The sequence below is a fragment of the Filicampus tigris genome, chromosome 2 (genome assembly GCF_054856515.1).
Source record: "Filicampus tigris isolate MCC_2025a chromosome 2, RoL_Ftig_1.0, whole genome shotgun sequence".
Taxonomy (NCBI): Eukaryota; Metazoa; Chordata; class Actinopteri; order Syngnathiformes; family Syngnathidae; genus Filicampus; species Filicampus tigris.
In genome coordinates, this window is record NC_141218.1 from 8427229 (window position 1) to 8444564 (window position 17336).

Sequence of the window (17336 nt, forward strand, 5' to 3'; positions counted from 1 at the left end):
AGAGTGGCCAAAAATTACACTCAAGTAAGAGTACTGTTGCTTTATGTAACACCTGTCTCATGTAGCTCAGGTATTAACACTCTCGTTAATGGTGTGCTAGTACTATGAGTGGGATCCTGGGTACTTTTACTACTAAATAAGTCAACTTGGCAAACAGGAGATGCAATGAAAGAATAATCCTAGGCTTTTGAAGTAAATTAAGAAATGGCAAATGACAGAGGTAGCTATTATGATTCAAGGGTTTGGACAATTGCAATACTATGTGGACTCACGTGGTAAAAACGACGACGACAAAATGCAACCTTAAGCGTATCATCAGCAAAACGTGTTTAAATGTTGTTACTTCAAGCAAGGTTTTTGCTGACATTCGTTTTGTATTGATTTGCTTCAACCTGCTCTGTGCTACGGCCCTCGTGATGTCCTATTGAATGCTGTGAAAAATAAAATGTCATCTAATCTTTCCTTAAAAGCTGCACAACAAAGCAAGCAATTTGTTTGCACCAAAACAAATTACTGAGTTGTTTTTTTTATTTATATCTCTAAATTGGGGGACAATACCAACGAAAATTAGTTGTCAACTCTTATTTCTTTGTTAAAAATGCGGGAAAGACAATCTTCGCCCAACTTCATATTTTTATTTTTATTTTTTACTGTGTGTGTTGCATTTGATGTTATGTTCTATTGAGGGCTGTGAAAAAGGCTCTTTAGAAACCAGAGCCTCGTGGCGACCCAAAACTTTGTGTGACTTTGGCTGCTTTTTGTTCTTTTTTTTTTTTTTTTGCTGTCCTGTTTATTGTGTTGCAAGGAAAAATAAAAGCCTCTGGTGACTTGATTCATTGCTGCTTGTGTTTAAGAGCAGCCCGGGGGTGGGAAAAAAAAATGTGTTCATACGACCGCCCGCTACCTGTCAGATGGACTCCCAATGGCCTATTACATTGACGTTTTACTGTATTTACGATCAATTGTTCATCTTGTGATGGCCGTTGCATGATGCGTTTATCGAATTTGCAGAAAATGGTCCCGTTTAGGCACGTGTAGCATTTGTACACACACTTTCCAAAGGCAAAGAAGGAATCTGAAATAACTGAACTTTGGATGAAAAGGTTTACTTTGGCGTTATTTTTTGGAGAAAATCAATCGATGGAGCAAAAATAAAGGAAAGTAAAAAAAAAATGCCAAAGGCAAGAATCCTAAAAAGTGGACGATAGATGAACATGAAAGCTTGAAAAGTGGATGCAGGTCAGAAGGTTTTTCTCAGCAGACGAGGTTTTGGCTTGTAAGCCAACGTTTGGTGCCTGTCGCGAGCACAGGAGCAGACTCGGGTGATTAGCAACAGCAAAGCTTTTGTCGCTTTGCTACAAGCGGTCGGCGCGAGGGACTTCAATCAAGATTTATCGATGTGGAGTAGCCACATGCTCACCTCTCTCGGGGCGCGATTAATGTTTTCCTACCGGCAGGCTCGCCGCGGCAGATAAGAAATGATGGTCTGATTTTCGCTTTGTTTATCGTCGGCGCTCCCTCGTGCGCCAAGCGCATGCGTGTTGGTGAGCAAAAGTCGATCGAGAGGAAGGATTCTGCCGTTGGGTTTGAAGAGAGTGCAATGTGGTGATGATTTGCAGCGCTGGGTGAGAGATGTCGAATATTTGTTGTCCTTTATTAACATTTGTGAAGTTGATTTTTGTCTCAAATCTGCCGGCAACCTTTTTGTAGCGTTAGCAAAAAAGACCGTTAGCCGGCCACTCGGTCTCTGTGACCAAATGTAAGGTGAGTCTCGTTTGAAAGGGCACAATTGTCCCGGGCCAATCCTGCCGTCTCCTCCACGGCGACCTTGACGTGCCCTCTTACTGATTTGCTGCTTTTCAGCTTCCCGTTTAGCCCACTTCGACACTCTAAATACCAGGTGCCGTTTAATCCGCTAAAGCCAAATTCCTCACTGTGCCATAACCATGAATAAAAATCAGCGATAAACCAAGACGTTGGCTGATTGATCGTGACGGAATGTGCAATCCAATGTGCTCACCTTGGGAGGAGGGCACGGATGGAGCGAAGGGAGGGAAAAGCGGCGGCGGCGGCGGCGGCAGCGCCTTTGATGAATGGGAAGAGATAAGCGTTGAAAATAATTAGCTGACGCAACCTGGCTGCTTCGCCTTGAATGCAGCCGACGCGTCAATATGTAGTCCCTCTGCCTGTTTATTGACTCGGCGAGAAGAAGCAACAATGACAAATAATGGCAATGAAACGGACATCATCGTGTGGGGGGAGTACAACACTTTGGAAGGAAGGGAGGGAGGGAGCAGTGAGAAGCCGCAATGGAGGAAGGGATGCGCCAAGCCGCCCTGTTTGACGCTTTGTTGGGGTTAGCGTTTGGGCCTTTTCCAGGGACCCCTTCCAGTGGGCTCCTCATTTCGGTTCAACGTAACGACCACGAGTACACGTAAATGCTCGAAGAATTACAATGTTGCAGTATTGAGAAACAAGTTTTGCAAGGTGAAAACCAAATCAGAGAAGTGGTATTTTGTCGGGGTAAAAAGTCCTAATTTTACGAGTATGAGGATATTTGTCCAAAATATGTGTAGTTATGCTATTTAAAGTGGAAGTCAACACAAATATATTTTTTTGTCAAAAATGTGTTCTATGCAGGCCCACAAGTTGAAACACAGCATTGTAAATAATATTGCGTTTATGGAATATGAGAGCAAAATCCACCCTTTTTTTGGCCATCTCAGGGGCGGCCATTTTGTCACCTCTGTCGACTGAAAATGACATCACAGTTGCTCAGCTAACGACCAATCACTGCTCATGATTGGACGTTACCTGAGCCCTGAGCAACTGTGATATCATTTTCAGTCGACAGAAGTGACAAAATGGTCGCCCCCCAGAGATGGCTGAAAACGGGTGGATTAACTCTTATTCCACAAACGTAATATTTATCAGAATGCCTTGTTTCCGCAAGTGGGCATAGAATATATTCTTGACATAATATGTTTGAGTTGACTTCCACTTTAATTTAATGAGTGAAGAAAGACATACCATAAAAAGCCATTTTAAGAAATTCAACTTTATGCTTATTGTATTATACATTTTATTCTGGAAAAGATGCCTTTGTTTGTTATGGGGGTATAAAGACTTCACATAATGCATCTTTTCTTGGGGAAAAAAAGCATTCTTTGGAACCCTTCTGTTGATCTTCCTAGAGAAGTGATTGCATGCAAAAAGTCAACTGTGTTGATTGGTGGTTGGGTGCTGATGACCTTAAACTTTCTCTTATTAAAGTTTGATCCACATCAGATTCAACTGATATGTAATAAAGTCAGCTTGTCATTTGTTGTCTTCAAGAAGGTCGTTGTCCTCGTCTTCCAAGGACTTTGGTCCTTGATTCTGAGGGAAGCAATTGCGTCATTTGAAGCCGTTCGCTCTTTGACTTGACAGGTGATAAACGTTAAGGCCTTGCCGGAGGTCTCGAGTTGACTTCACAATCAAACCTTATGATGAAATGTGAGAGGGAATGACAGCTCTAGGAGGTGCAAGTTTTTGATTGAATAACTACAAAAGCTATTATAATATGCGGCTCTGGTTCGAGGAAGGAAAGGTTTTGATCACCGTTTCCCACAATGCATTGCCGTCGGACATATTGCTGGGCAAGCCCCGCTAGCAAAGCGTCATTTCTCATTATTGCCTTGCACGTGCATCATTGTTGACTGTTATGGGGGGGGGCGGGCTTCAAAGGTTTCTTTAGACTTCAGAAAATCATTAAAAAAACAGATTTGACAGAAGAAAAGCGAACAACGAAGACGACTTTGGCTGTCGACCCCGCCTTCTCACCTCTAGCTGTTGCTATGGTTGCAAGGCACATAATGTACATTGCCGTCGGTTAGCTTTCTAGAGAAAGCTTCACATTCAAACGCGGACGTGCTGTTTTTTTCCCATGCCCTTAATGGTTATCAAACAAGAAGATAAGTATACAACTCCCAGGGTGCTTGATCCCTGTGTGTTGTTTGAAGGTTTATAATTAACCGTACATGCTAATTTTGATTAGCATGTCAGCCTATTACCAGACATGGGCATTTTACTAAAATTTCGCAGTCCGTTTATCGCCTTCCACCTGCAGCCGGGGTACCCTTCCGCCATCCTCCTATCCGCCTTTTTTTCCGGCCGGACCAAATAGTAACCGGACGGTCCGCCTGTCTGTTACAACGGGCTTCCGCTAGCATTTCCATCTAGCCACTTTGAAACTATACAAATATCACTAGCATTCCATCGGTACCGATTGCCAAAGTCCACTAAAAACTTGTGGTCACGCAAACTAATTGAAAAATTTACACTTACCAGTGTACCGGCGTTGGTAACGAAAAGATTAAGTTGCCCACCACTACGATCGACCGCATGGGATTGTGGGATATGTTACTATTTTAAGCACAAAGGTCGCACCCTTCTCTTGAGCACCAAAGTCGCTGCATTGAGATGATTGCCGTCTCAAATTGTCATTCTTCTTCTGTTTGCCTTCATCCTCTCCGGTCCTCCTCCTACACCTCACTCACTTCAGAAGCCTCTTCTTCACATAGACTCGACTTCTTTTGTGTCTCCTCTCCTCCTCCTCTAATCAGATCGTCCTCTTTCTGCAATTTTCACCTTTTTTTCCATTGGGCGAGTGACCAACTTGCCTGTGCCAAGTCTTCTTTTGGTTCACGTGCGTCATATACAACGCGTCTTCATTGTCATTTATTGATGTGCTAGTCACACCTGCACACGCGTGGATAAATACTCGCGTGCGCACGCACACGCACACGGACACCCACATCCAAGATTTTTCAGTCCTGCATTCACGTCTCTTGCTCCGGGGTACAAAAGCGACTTTAGTGGATGGTGGATCGGAGTTATTGAATGTAAAAAAAAAAAAAAAGAAAAAACCCTCATGGATAGCTGATGGATATCCTAAACCCACACAACATTAAACAATTAATAGCGATCATATATAATCTGCTGCAATGATCATCGGGTAATGTTCGTTTGACATGGTTGTGGGGTGTGTCGGAGTATTTGGGAGTTGTTGTGGCCCGGTACCAAATGATGGTTGGGGACCAGTGTCTGCTCACTTATGTTGCAATACATCATCAAATCACTGGGCTTTCATCCACCATTCTGCAAGTTTCCCCACAATTAGTAGTTGGGATGTCAAACATTAAATATTCAACGAGTTTGCCCGAAAGCTGAAATAATAAACAACAAATCATTTGGTGCCTTAAAGTCGAAGTCGCTAGTTTAAACACGGCATTCTGATTAATATTGCATTTGTGGAATATGAGTTAAAGGGGAAATCAACCCAAGCATATTTTTTTTCAAGAATATGTTCCCAGCAGGCCCACTAGTTGAAACATGACACTCTGATTAATATTGTGTTTGTGGAATATGAGTTCAGCAGCAAAATCCAGCCCTTTTCAGCCATCTCAGGGGGCGGCCATTTTGTCACTTCTGTCGACTGAAAATGACATGACACTTGCTCAGGGCTCGGGTAACGACCAATAACGGCTCACCTGTTTTCTGAGGCTGAGCCGTGAGTGGCTGTTACCTGAGCCAAAATATTTGGGGTGACTTCCCTCTTTAAGGCATTTGTACACTACTGAGTACAAATAGAATCATGAGTAGGCTTTCCAAATGTCACGTTTCGTCTTCACTTGTTTCTAAAGTGTTTACGCGGCTGCTGAGGAAGCATGGCCCTGCCGCAAGAGCTGCTGAGACAATTCTTTACAGCAGTTATTGAATCAGTCCTGCGTTCATCCATCACAGTCTGGTTTGGTGCTGCAACAGAAAAGTCCGAGAGTTAAAAGTAGACTGCCCCAAACAAAAAAAAAAAATCACTACCCACTCTACGAGACTAATTTCAAGAATGAAGACAAGGGCACACCCGGGTCACCACCTCTTCCAGCGCCTTCCCTCAGGTAGGCGCTATCCAACTTTGCACTCTAAAAGCAGTTCCTATAGCCTCTTCCCTCTTGCCATTAACTCCATAAACAGTTGACTCCAAATTCCATAGTGGCATTTTGTAAATCTTTGCTCGCCAATTCTGCATATCCTGTGTGGACAGTATTACCATTTTGTTTAGTGTAGCCTCGGCTGCTTACAATATAGCGAACACTTTTTGGAACATTTGGCAGGATGGTGATCGTAGTGGGATTCTTACTGTTTTATTTTTTTTAGCCTTGCCGCCCAGTGCGGGTGGAGTGTAAGAGCGACTGTGTAAAGTTTGCCTCTTATAAGGCTGACTCGTCCTTGACGGTGATGACGTTCCACTTGTACGGCCTCCAATTAGTCTGAGAGTGTCGCTTAGCGTGGGACATTGGGCGGAATTTATCTCTGCGCCTGTCACAGCGCGCTGCTTGTTATTGGGGGAGCGAGGAGAGGAAGGCTTAAGTGTCGGCCGCTCGGCTATTTAGTATGGACGGTGCGCCGCGCGTGCGCTTATGCTCCGTTTCTATTTTCAAAGGCGCCAAGTGACTTGAAATGACGTTGGCCCGCTGGCCGATTGATTAGGTACAATCTAATGAGAGCCGTCTGGCGTTGTTTGTGCCACGCGCGGCGCCCCTGGAACGGTGGGTTGCAGTCTCCTCATTGTGCATGCTGTGTGTAGTTTTTGTGCGCACCGCACAGCGCCTGCAATGTGGAGGCCGGGACACACGCAAACGCCGACCTGATGGCTGCCGTCTTACCGTCCATCCACCTAATCCGTCCGTCCATCCGGCCGCATGAATGATTGGACTGTCACGCATGGGGAAGGACGGCATTAGCGGTTATTGTAGCGAGGGCGCCAGGGAGGCAGGGTGCAGACCTGCTATCGCCTGGGGGGGAAACCCTCGTCGGTCTCTGGCATGCATATTTGTCCCCCGTCAACCTCAGGAGGGTTCCGGGTCTATCGAGACGTCCGGAGGTGGTCACAATCACGAATGAGTGAACACCGAGGCCGCGCTGGAAATCACTGACTGGTCGCTTTCTCTCTGCGCTCAACATTGGGAGTTGTATTTTGTGGACATGTTGGAGCCTATGTATTAATTCTTCGATAATTATCCACCTTTATTAAGCTAATGGGAATTTGAATGATTTTCTTTGACGGTTTTGCCCCTCCTCCTCAGGCCATCCTGCTGATTAGAGATTTGAGACAGCTGGTTAGGTCAGGGCACGAGGGTTGAAGACCTGAGTAAATTTATCAATCACTAAACACCGGATCACAAAATTCAAAGTCAAGAGCTATTTTTTGAAATTGTTTTTTTGGGGGGGCTGAATTTGGCTAAAATTAAAAATATTTGTTCCCTGGCCTTAACTCATTCAATGCCAGACATTTTCAGACCCTCTTTTATCTTAACGTTTGAAAAACTTTGAAAAAAAACAAAAACAAATAACTTATTGGGTTTGAATGAATGGACTGTAAATAGAAAGTAAATTCGTCAATGGCAGTGAATGAGTTAAACACCCCCGTACCACCCCCTCCAATATAAGTCTAGACACACACGAGAAATAAAATGTTGAACTGCATTTCATTAACAAATAATATCTTAATGATTGTAAACATTTGCGACCAAAGTTGGTGTATTTTGCAAGACTGATGTGAACGAATAATGCGCGAGTAAATGTGCCGTACGTTCGCTCGTTTCAAGCTTCTTCTCACAGAAGACGTCCTTTGTTCGAATTGAACTTGACCCGTTAGGATGTTTTGAATTGAAACAGCTTTTGATTTCAGCAAACACAACTTCCTAATGATGCAATTTCAACAAATGACTATTTAATGTCCTTTACAACCAGTAAAATGATTTGAAACACTGCTGAGCATTAATCATTTCAAACAGTGCATTTCAACAAAGTTTTTAATTTTTGAAAGGGAAAAAAAAAAAAAAAGAGGAAACTCTCAACTTGCAGGATTTGGAATGGGGTGTGAAACAAGCCAAGGGAATATTTCAAAAGGTTATTATATGGCGGATTTCACTTATTGCGGAGGTGGTCTTGAATATAAGCCCCGCCTGCGGTCAAGGGGGTTGAATGTTAGTCTATAGGGAGCGATTCCCAACACAAGCGTGGTCACATTTCATCCAATGCTTGTCCCGGACTCCACTTCCAAAACACACAAATTCCATTTTTGGCTGTAGAATGGCCCCAGTAGGTATTGAAAGGCCGACATTTAGACTGATGGAGTCTGGCAGCTCTGAAGTGGCTTTTGGTGTCTCTTGTCAAAGTGCAGCATATGCGAACAATCCGAGGGAGACGCGTACAATTTTAGCTCATCTGCGCCCCGCGTCATACGGACTGTAAATACATGCCATGTAGCTGTCAATAGGACCCAATCTGGTAAGGCCTTTTCGCACTGCACTTAGCACAGCGCGGTGCACAATCGACCAACCTGTGTCGTGTGTGTGCTGTAGAGCCCGGCCGGGATTTTTGGGGTCGATACCGATAGCGGGGTCTAAAAGATAAAGCAGATATCCGATATGTTGGCCGATAACCGGTGTTTCGGTCGACTGTATATATGAAATCAGCACATTTGTATCCACTAGATATACAGTATACTGTGCATGAGCAAAGCCAAACTCTCTGATTCAAGGCAAAGAAGCAAAGCACTACTATTTTAAAAAGACATCTCAACAGTATCGCATTAAAAAAGTTGAGGACAAACAAAAACAGAAATGATAATAAGCGCATCAATAATAAACATGCATCATGTGCGTAACTAGAGTTAAAACAAGGGACTTAACTCTTTTTTAAGTAACAATCAAAATGCTTTCAATTACAACTCGATACTTTAGCTGCAACCGTTTCAAATTGATTGAAATGAAGATATTAACTGGTGGATTTACGAACCCGCTAAATTCTGTGTGGCAGTAGGAAGGCAAATGGGGTGCTCGTTAGTAGGCCGAAATGAATGCTGGACACGTGAGACACATGATGGTTCAGGAGTTATTGTGCTCATAAAACTGCAATTTGTTCACAAACACCTCACATGCTTTTTTTTTTTTCGTGGACTAGGTTTCATTTTCCACTGTCTGATATTGATGTTTCCCATTTGTGAGTGAAGGCACCGTGAATGTAACTCAAGTGGAACCATGGCAGCCTTTTCCAGAAATGTTTTGTCTTTCAAAAAATTAAAAAAAAGCGCAGAGGTCAGAAGACAATTTGTGCCTTTGTTTATTTGACCAATACACAACATTCATAACTTTAAAACACTGTTCATACGGCATGAATTATATCGTATATGAGATTAATGGTGGCCATGGCCGGTGACGTGACAGCAGACCAAATGGCAAAACCTGTACATGCTTGTCAAAAATGATGGAAGGTGTTTTTGGAATCTGCTCGCACATCTGAGGTGGCGGGCAAAATAACTACCATTTTTTTTTTTTTTTTTTTTTTTCACTTTGGCTTTTTTAAACCGAGGATGCCGACTTTGATGATTCTCCGTCAAATAATTATGACGGTGTCATTTTCTCCTCTGTAACCCGCAGTGGCATCTGCCTCTGATCACATTTGCCATAATTGCCGTTTGTGTCGTTTGGGGCCGTCGTCTTTGCCTCGTCCTTTCTTTCATCTTTGCCTGGCACCTGCAGGAAAAGCTCTTGCGAGCAGAACCGTTTCGTTATCGGCGATGCTTTTGTTCTTCTCGTGGCAAAATGTAACAGCGCCCAGCAGACGGCACTCGCGAGTCAGGCCCAACTTGTTTGCGTGCACTGGACTGACTTGGATGGAACGGAAAGCACCAAAACCTTCCAGCTTCGGTCATCATCCTCATCAGTCTGAACTCTGGGTCGACGCCAGCGGGTGTTTTAGCAGTTGGCGCTGGTTGTCAGGACATGAGAGGTTTCCAATGCTCCGAAACCATCGAGAGAAGATGATGGTAAAGGCTGCCCGCCGCACATCGGGAGTGATCCGCTGAGTACAAAGTACAAAGAGACCGTTCACTCAGCAGATCATTTTTAGTGCGTTTTCTGCCACATGCGGGCCTTGAAACGAAATATCTCACGTTTGATCTCTGATGTCCAAAAAGCTCACCGTTTGCACGCTACTTGAGCTACGTGCTGAGGAGAGAAATGCAAGTGGACAATTGAATTGCGTCATCATTTCACATGAATTCAATATGGATAAAACTTCGGGGGTAATGGGTCAACACGTGGCCGGATTCGACATGCTTATCTGATGTAACATGGGAGTTAAGATCGGGGGATGTCGTTCATATGTTGTCAGCCATGGGCATGTGAAGCCCTTTGAGACTTTCTTGTGATTAAGGGCTACAGTATATGAATACATTAGACTTGGTATATAGCAATTTTTCGATTTTTAGTGCCGGCAAAAATGAGCGAATAATATGTAGAGTCACACCATTTGCTCAACGACGTCATTTGCAGTCATGAAATTAGACAGGGCAATGTGTGGCCACATATTGAGCAATTTATCTGCTAAGACAGGGATGAGCAACTTAAATGCTGAAAGTGGGCAGCAATTTTTCATCAGTGCCACTGGGATTGGGGGGGGTGGGGGGCACCATGGACTTCGTAACCAAATGCCATTTTAAATGTGGACAAAATACGCACATACATGCAAAAATGTGTGCCCTCAATATATTTCATTATTATATTTCACAACGCATGTATCGAAGATCAACTATCCTAAACCCAATAACAAATGGTTTGAAACAATTTTTTTCTCTAGTGCAAAAGGCTCTCTTGCATGAAAATTACCATTCAAGGATGGCACAAAACTGCTGAACATCAAATCAACTCATTTTGTGCTTTTTTCCCACCAACTCGCTCACAATTTTAAAATGATTGACGTACAATGTTTGTTGTGCATATCATTCCAAATCTGCAAAAAAAATTGTCTGTCTCACTCATGTTGTAGTATAGGGCACTATAAAACCTAGCGTAAGCGCAACTAAGACATGGTTTCGGTCTAGTGGTGATTAATGATATTACAATTTAAAACTACTGTCAACCCCCTGCATATTCGTAGTTCGGCACCCAAGGATTTGCATACCGGTATGTGATTTTTTTTTTTTTCAATATTTTTTCATATTTGAGATCCCCCCCATTTTTATTCTGAGTCCACCCCCCCAACCCAATTTCCCCCAGTTTTTCATCAGTTGCCCATCCCTGCTCTAAGATCGTGATATCATATGAACTGTGAATGCGTTTTGATTGGCCACCTGAATTCCCATAGCTCATGTTGTGCAAACTGAGTTTTTGACTTCAATGGGCAAAAAGTAGCAAACAAGTTCGATGGTCAAGCGAAACGGAGCACTTTTTCGGGTACAATGAGATGGTTGTTGGCAGCAAAAGGGTGAGGGGGTGGTGGGAAGTGGTGGCAGTGAGGAGGAATAGACATTGGAGAACGTTAGCAGGGGGTCGGCCAGGGGAGAATGTCAACTGTTCCGAATGACAGGATCGTTGTGGCGCAGTCACAGCATCTGCGGAGGGACACAGAAAATCAGGACTCGTACTTCTTCCTTCCACTCAAGGAAAATGAGAATTGGGTGGTCGAGTGAAAACAGGCAAAACGAATCCAAGGCTTTGTTTCAGTCACATGACAACAAATGAGCTGCATTTCACATGCGCCCACTTCGGTGGAGTCTTCCGCAAAATAGAGGACTCATTGACAGTCCGTCAAGTTCATGCCAAAGCACCAGGTGGCGCTATACGAACCCCAGTCAGACGCCTGCGGAAAGTCATGTCATGTCATGTCATCTTCCAAACCGCTTATCCTATACAGGGTCGCGGGGAATTGCTGGAGCCTATCCCAGCCGTCAATGGGCGAAGGCAGACTACACCCCGAACTGGTCGCCAGCCAGTCGCAGGGCACACATAGACACTGTCACTGAGCGGGAATCGATCCCACGCTGCCCGCACACAACTCAGGCGTGTGTACCACTACACTATCAGTGGCTGCGGAAAGTCATTCCCGCAAAACCATGCAGCAACGCCACTGGCAAAGTGAGCATAGAAACCGAGTAGAGGAAAAAAACCCGATTAAACGGCATTTGAACAAGAAAGCCTTTGAGGAATTCCGTTTTCACTTTTCCACCCCTTCCAAAGTCTTTGTTGTCTCATCCAGCATGAGGCACCGCAAATGTGTTGGAGTCCTTTCAAGCAGCTTTGCGCTTATTGTTGCCTTTGCGACTTGGACTGCAGCGGCACTGCGGAGAACCTCTCCTCGCACCTCTTTATCCTCACTTTTCTTTCATTCTGCACCTTGGCTTTTATCGGCTCGCCGGTCGGCTCCGTTCAATGTCCTCACAAGTGGTCTGCGTTGGAGTGTGTGCCGCTGGCGGTCGATTGTATGTGACGGACACTATCATTGGCTTTGGCAATGCCGACGTGCACAATCACACACAAATGCAGCCGTGCGGGTTTTTTTTTTTTTTTTTTTCTCCCCCCCCATCATTGTCTTGTGTTTTTCTCCCTCTCGAAGAGGCAATTACACGGGTCATCCTGAATTTTAATGGAGAAATAATGGAGTCGGTGGGAGATAAAGACGATGAGGCGCGGGTGGAGGGCTCGGAATGGCTGCAGCAGCAGTGAAGAGCGCCGAATAACAATCAGCAAGCAGAGTGAGGAATAACAATCAGACATGGAAGCCGCGAGCCAAGCCGGCGCGGGCGGGCGAGCGAGCGAGCGGGCGGGCGTCCGGCACACACGCGAGATGCCACTTTCCACATCTTTCCTTGTCACTTGGCATTGCCGTAAAAAAAAAAAAAAAACTCACACCTAAAATGTAGCTTGTTGCCCCCTTTATGTCACATGAGCACTCCAGGAGATAACCTTCTTTCCTTCCTATTTTTTTTTTTTTTTTTTTTTTTTACTTTACTGCGCATTCACCATGGCAACAGTCCTTTTTACCTTTTTTTTCAGGGGAGGGGGGTCTTTGTACTGCTTAGTGGAGTCAGCTGTGAATCTTGAGCTAGCACTCAAGTTTCCTTAGACGTAAGAACCGATTGCGTTTTCAAGCAGGTGACATGATGCGAATGTTGGCGTGTCACAAGCGAATACAATTTGTGTCATCGGTCCATCTTTGTGTGCTTTTCATGTCATGTTCGGCTCGCCATTGATGAAGTGATTGATTGATGTAGTAATCCATCAGTTTCACACCTTTTTTACAATCTTGGTCCATATTGCATCATGACCTCATCATGACATTCCGCTTTGCAGAATTCAACAAGGTTGTGTTTCCGATTGTTTGCCATTTGAGATGTTTGTGATGCAAACGAAGACCTCTAAAGGCTTTTCGATGTCTGCAATGTCTCGTTTTGGACAAGGCACCAACCGATTGACTAATTGGCATTCGCGTTGGCACACTCAGCCCCCTGCTCATTGATTGACTAATTTCTGCGTTGCTGGAGGGTGCAGTCTGCATGTGCAGCTCAGTTCAACTTGCGGTGGAAAGCTGACATACACACATCGTCGGCGAGAACGTCCGAATGCCATTTTTTCAGGGTGTCCTGGAAGCATTGCTTTTCCCAGAGTGCCTTCCTTGCTCAAGGGTACCTTTCCAGTGGTCAGGATGCAAAACAGCACGACTCCAGATCTTCTCTGGAGTCTTCAAACGGTGCATCCCAGATACCCACCAGACCTAAAAATCGATTGTGTCCTGTCATTGAAAAAAGGGCGTCAACAGAGAAACCAATGACTCCTCCCGACTTGAGCGTTGGGCCAATTCAAATCCCTGGTATGATTTTGACTTGTGTCATTCCTGCACGCATTTAACATTTCTAGCTCTCGCGCACTCTTTTTCCAGTTGAGGTCAACAAAACAATTGCAGCTCGGACGCACATAGCTAAGGTCAAACGTGTCCAACATGTAGATAGTAACATGTAAATGGACACCGTTCATTGGCCATTGACTGTGTTGGCTTCTTTCTTGTCATGTCAAAAAATGTTCCAATGATTCTTCCCTTGTTTTTTTTTTTTTTTAAGCAGGAATCAAATTTGCTAGTTGCTTTCAAATCAAGTCCCTAAAGTGGTTGGAAAAAATGCTGTTAGGCATTAATTATACATCCATCCATCCATCCATTATCGATACCGCTTCTCTTCACAAGTCTCGCGGGGCGCGCTGGAGCCTATCCCAGCTGTCTTCGGGCAGTAGGCGGGGGACACCCTGAATTGGTTGCCAGCCAATCGCAGGGCACACAGAGACAAACATCCGCACTCACAATCACACCTAGGGGCAATTTAGAGAGTCCAATCAACTTACTATGCATGTTTTTGGAATGTGGGAGGAAACAGGAGTACCCGGAGAAAAAACCCACGCAGGCACGGGGAGAACATGCAAACCAGATCGAGCCAGATCAAACCCACGACCTCTGAACTGTGAGGCGGACGCGCTAACCAGTCGCCCACCGTGCCGTGCCGCCTAATTATGCAATACGATACAATTTTATTTAACACATTTCATAACAGCTAGAGCTGTAACAAAGCACTTTACAAAACAATAAACAATAAAAAAAGGCCATAATACACAAGTGTTAATCAATAAATGAACATAAAACACTACGTACAATTGACACCGGAAAAGAGCCGAACATTTCAAGTCTGATAAAAAGCCAGGGAATAGAAATGTGTCTTCAACCGGTTTTTAAAAAAATGGCGTCTTGAATGTGCTTGTGACATGGATGCGATCCAGCCCATCCGTCCGCGTGCGAGTCTTTACCCGAGCGCCGCAGCTTTTTGCGACGACTGCTCGCCCGCTGACGCTCTCAACGTGAGAGACATGATGTCGCGGCTCCACGCGATGACTCTCGTATTGATTCACAACACGCACACGTGCGGACGCGCATGTTATCTGTGAGGCAAAGAGGAGAGAGAGGTTGTGTGTCCCTCATGTTAATTAGCCTCCTTCGGCCTCTGGGTGGGTCCGGAGGAGCTTTCCGGTCCTTCTCATGCTCCGGCTGCTCCTTCCTCCTCCATCCTCGTCCATCCTCCGGCCTCCATCCTTCTATGTTTTCCCTTACTCCATCCACAAAAGCGTGAAGGTCAAACAGACGCCTGTGCGCTCGCAGTCAACCTCTGGTTTACGGCGGGAAGTCGTTCCAGACCCGCTCGCTACGGGTGAACATCTGCCATATCGAGAGACCGTAAAACACAGGGCTGTACTTCTCCTTTGAGCATGCCACTCGAAAAACAGTTGGGTTCAAAATAAATGGACCGATCCACTACTTGGGTCAATTTGACCCACCCTCTTGCGTTGTTTTTTTTACAAAACAGTCCAATTTTTGCGGTCGTTTTGTACAAAACGACATATTTTTGGGGTTGTTTTATGCAAAAACAACCCAGAAAGTTGGGTCAAATTGACCAGAGTAGTGGATCCATTTTTTTTTTTTTTTTTTTTTTACCCCAAATTGTTTATTATTTTTAACCCATCTGTTTTTAGAGGGCACATTTCAACTTATTCAAAGAAACTCTTGAAAATGTTCCTTGGCGCCTTTTTATCAGCGTCTCGCTCACACAGTTCCTCAGACAAGTGGCAATGTGTGCGTGCTTCAAACTGTTTATCAGTTGAGGTTGACAGTCAAACTGACACGTCAAATAAAAGAGAATTCAACATTGTATTTAAAGAAAATCCAATAAAACGAGACGTTCAATAAAACCGTATCACGTTGCATGACCACAGGCTGCTATCTTCATGCTAACATCCAATGTGAAACGGCATAGGCAGGTTAATAGAAACTGGAATAGATATTAAGGTAATTGTAGGCTTTTTAACAAGTGCTACTTGAAAACACGGAGCAGCAAAAACGAGAATACAACGATACAAGCAGGCATCAAATTGGATTAACGAATATTCATATGCTAATCCGTCCTAGCCCCATGCTAAGCTTTGCTAGCCGATCTAACAATCTAGTCAGACGACGCCAATTTCCAGGAATTCTGCTCGCCTATTACGCCTGCCTTGACCCGTCCGCCCCTCGCTTTCGAGCGCCTCCAGGCCTTGTCGGCTTCATTTGGATTGATTTTCCTCTCCGGCTTGTTTAGCTTTGAAAGATTTCACCTTGGGTGAAACTTGTGTCCCGTACAATGCAAGTTTACCTTTTGTGTTTTGGAACGGCATTCGATGACAATAAAACACATTTTCATTACGATTGCAAGGTGTAATGGCATTTTCAAGTATCGATACGTTGTGCTCACAAGTACTCAAATCGTAGCTGGTCAGAGGAAAAGCAGCTGGTCGCATTGTTCACACATTAGGATTGGGGGAGGGGGGGCTAACTCAAAGTGTGTGACGGCAGTCCAATGGACTGCCAGGCCTGCTATCGGATAGCAAAGCAAAGGCGTGCAAATGATGGGGTGACACTTGGTGGTGGGCCAGCGGGCCGGATGACCCTCATCACTGCTAATGGACGCCTCAGAAAGGCACTTAATGGCTATATCGCCTTAAAGTTCCCGTGTGAATGATGAGCCAAACGCGTTGGCCGACTGGGTCACCTTTAGCATTTTTGTCCGCGCCATCCGCTGACGTTTTCTTGGCTGGGACCGCTTGGAAATGTCGAGCAATCGTCCGTGCCGGCTACATTTGAAAAGCACAATATGTTGTGACTGCGCGAAACGCATTTGTATCGATTATTTGGATTTGATGATGAGCACAGCTGAAAGTTGTCGTCGCGCGGAATGCAAAAGTCTAAAAATAACGGGCGATGATCCATTTGATCGGGTGATCTAATGCGTATCCGGCTAAAGCCTTCTTTGTTTTCCTAACGTTGTTTTTTTTTTTTGTAATGGTGCCTGGCGACTCCCTTAATGTGTTTTTGGTTGACCTTGGCGCGCCGTCCGTCAGCCTTCAAGATGACAAAGCTTGGCGTGCCCCTTTGAATATGGATACCGCTACAAATTTCAACATTGTCGCCATTGACTTTGACCCCTCAGCTTACTCGGATAAATTCTGGACGCCGGCCAAACCAATGGGACTTTTCATGCAGCGCAAGGCATCCATAGAAGTGTCCACAGAGGGACACATTCAAGAAATCCCGAGTACCTTCAGTGTGTGCGCGCCTGCTTTACATGGAACAACAGATGAAGATTGGAGGTTGATTGATAAGCCAAAATCCTACTGGGGATTTCATTTCATGGAAGCCCAACTTTTCATTTTCTAGTTGTTATTTTTCTTGGCGGAAATAAATGGCCCATAGGTGTGTTCATTCAGGTTTGCTAGTCGTTACATGCAGGGCAAAAATTGTTTTGGGGCTGGGGAGGAGGAGGAGGAGGAGCAGCGGCGGCATTGAAATGCACAAAGCGTCTGCTCTACTCCACTTTGAATGGCCAAGTGGAAGCTGGATGGATGGATGGATGGATGGATGGATGGATGGCAAGAGGGCGACGC

The 17336-nt window shown here is 44.8% G+C and overlaps 1 protein-coding gene across 9 annotated transcripts in view; it reads left to right on the forward strand.

The window, feature by feature from the left end:
- Positions 1–17336, forward strand: part of htr2cl1 (5-hydroxytryptamine (serotonin) receptor 2C, G protein-coupled-like 1) — a 53852-nt gene that overhangs the window by 22698 nt on the left and 13818 nt on the right. The gene's annotated exons all lie outside the window — the stretch shown is intronic.